At 51.7% G+C, this 1,941-nt stretch overlaps 9 non-coding genes across 9 annotated transcripts; all 9 read right to left on the reverse strand.

Annotated features, from left to right (window-relative positions):
* Positions 1 to 48: 48 nt before the first annotated feature.
* trnan-guu lies at positions 49 to 123 on the reverse strand. Its single transcript has one exon. It is a non-coding gene; the product is annotated as a tRNA-Asn (tRNA).
* Positions 124 to 235: 112 nt separating this feature from the next.
* trnan-guu lies at positions 236 to 310 on the reverse strand. The gene has a single exon. It is a non-coding gene; the product is annotated as a tRNA-Asn (tRNA).
* Positions 311 to 422: 112 nt separating this feature from the next.
* Positions 423 to 497, reverse strand: trnan-guu. The gene has a single exon. It is a non-coding gene; the product is annotated as a tRNA-Asn (tRNA).
* Positions 498 to 610: 113 nt separating this feature from the next.
* On the reverse strand, positions 611 to 685 carry trnan-guu. Its single transcript has one exon. It is a non-coding gene; the product is annotated as a tRNA-Asn (tRNA).
* A 112-nt stretch (positions 686 to 797) lies between these two features.
* trnan-guu lies at positions 798 to 872 on the reverse strand. The gene has a single exon. It is a non-coding gene; the product is annotated as a tRNA-Asn (tRNA).
* Positions 873 to 985: 113 nt separating this feature from the next.
* On the reverse strand, positions 986 to 1,060 carry trnan-guu. Its single transcript has one exon. It is a non-coding gene; the product is annotated as a tRNA-Asn (tRNA).
* A 112-nt stretch (positions 1,061 to 1,172) lies between these two features.
* On the reverse strand, positions 1,173 to 1,247 carry trnan-guu. Its single transcript has one exon. It is a non-coding gene; the product is annotated as a tRNA-Asn (tRNA).
* A 252-nt stretch (positions 1,248 to 1,499) lies between these two features.
* Positions 1,500 to 1,574, reverse strand: trnan-guu. Its single transcript has one exon. It is a non-coding gene; the product is annotated as a tRNA-Asn (tRNA).
* A 241-nt stretch (positions 1,575 to 1,815) lies between these two features.
* Positions 1,816 to 1,890, reverse strand: trnan-guu. Its single transcript has one exon. It is a non-coding gene; the product is annotated as a tRNA-Asn (tRNA).
* Positions 1,891 to 1,941: the final 51 nt, after the last annotated feature.

The following is a 1,941-nucleotide window of genomic DNA, read 5'->3' on the forward strand; positions in this document are numbered from 1 at the left end:
CAAAACCTTTAGCATCCTTATTGATGTGGGCTGCCCAGAACACATGACCGTCCCTGGGTGGGCTCGAACCACCAACCTTTCGGTTAACAGCCGAACGCGCTAACCAGATTGCGCCACAGAGACAGGTTTCAGAGGTGTCTCAGCACTTCTTGTGTTCTGGGCTTTGAACCAGCAACCAGAAGGTGCCAAAACCAATAGCTTCCTTTTTGGAGGTTGGTTGCCCAAAACACAAGGCCGTCCCTGGGTGGGCTCGAACCACCAACCTTTCGGTTAACAGCCGAACGCGCTAACCAGATTGCGCCACAGAGACATGTTTCAGAGGTGTCTCAGCACTTCTCGTGTTCTGGGGTTTCAACCAGCAACCAGAAGGTGACAAAACCAGTATCTTCCTTTATGGATGTGGGCTGCCCAGAAGACATGACCGTCCCTGGGTGGGCTCGAACCACCAACCTTTCGGTTAACAGCCGAACGCGCTAACCAGATTGCGCCACAGAGACATGTTTCAGAGGTGTCTCAGCACTTCTCGTGTTCTGGGGTTTCAACCAGCAACCAGAAGGTGACAAAACCAGTATCTTCCTTTTTGGTGGTGGGTTTGCCCAAAACACATGACCGTCCCTGGGTGGGCTCGAACCACCAACCTTTCGGTTAACAGCCGAACGCGCTAACCAGATTGCGCCACAGAGACAGGTTTCAGAGGTGTCTCAGCACTTCTTGTGTTCTGGGCTTTGAACCAGCAACCAGAAGGTGCCAAAACCAATAGCTTCCTTTTTTGAGGTTTGTTGCCAAAAACAGAAGGCCGTCCCTGGGTGGGCTCGAACCACCAACCTTTCGGTTAACAGCCGAACGCGCTAACCAGATTGCGCCACAGAGACAAGTTTCTCAGGTGTCTGAGCACTTCTTGTGTTCTGGGCTTTGAACCCGCAACCAGAAGGTGACAAAACCAGTATCTTCCTTTTTGGTGGTGGGTTTGCCCAAAACACATGACCGTCCCTGGGTGGGCTCTAACCACCAACCTTTCGGTTAACAGCCGAACGCGCTAACCAGATTGCGCCACAGAGACATGTTTCAGAGGTGTCTAAGCACTTCTCGTGTTCTGGGCTTTGAACCAGCAACCAGAAGGTGCCAAAACCTTTAGCATCCTTTATGGATGTGGGCTGCCCAGAACACATGACCGTCCCTGGGTGGGCTCGAACCACCAACCTTTCGGTTAACAGCCGAACGCGCTAACCAGATTGCGCCACAGAGACAGGTTTCAGAGGTGTCTCAGCACTTCTTGTGTTCTGGGCTTTGAACCAGCAACCAGAAGGTGCCAAAACCAATAGCTTCCTTTTTGGAGGTTTGTTGCCCAAAACAGAAGGCCGTCTCTGGGTAGGCTCGAACATCCATGGTTTCAGAGGTTTCAGAGGTGTCTAAGCACTTCTCGTGTTCTGGGCTTTGAACCAGCAGGTGCCAAAACCTTTAGCATCCTTTATGGATGTGGGCTGCCCAGAACACATGACCGTCCCTGGGTGGGCTCGAACCACCAACCTTTCGGTTAACAGCCGAACGCGCTAACCAGATTGCGCCACAGAGACATGTTTCAGAGGTGTCTCAGCACTTCTTGTGTTCTGGGCTTTGAACCAGCAACCAGAAGGTGCCAAAACCAATAGCTTCCTTTTTGGAGGATTGTTGCCCAAAACAGAAGGCCGTCTCGAACATCCATGGTTTCAGATGTTTCAGAGGTGTCTCAGCACTTCTTGTGTTCTGGGCTTTGAACCAGCAGGTGACAAAACCAGTATCTTCCATTTTGGACATTGGCTGCCCAGAACACTTAATCGTCCCTGGGTGGGCTCGAACCACCAACCTTTCGGTTAACAGCCGAACGCGCTAACCAGATTGCGCCACAGAGACATGTTTCTGAGGTGTCTCAGCACTTCTTGTGTTCTGGGCTTTGAACCAGCA

This window comes from Solea senegalensis, unplaced genomic scaffold (genome assembly GCF_019176455.1).
Source record: "Solea senegalensis isolate Sse05_10M unplaced genomic scaffold, IFAPA_SoseM_1 scf7180000016888, whole genome shotgun sequence".
NCBI classification, from domain to species: Eukaryota; Metazoa; Chordata; class Actinopteri; order Pleuronectiformes; family Soleidae; genus Solea; species Solea senegalensis.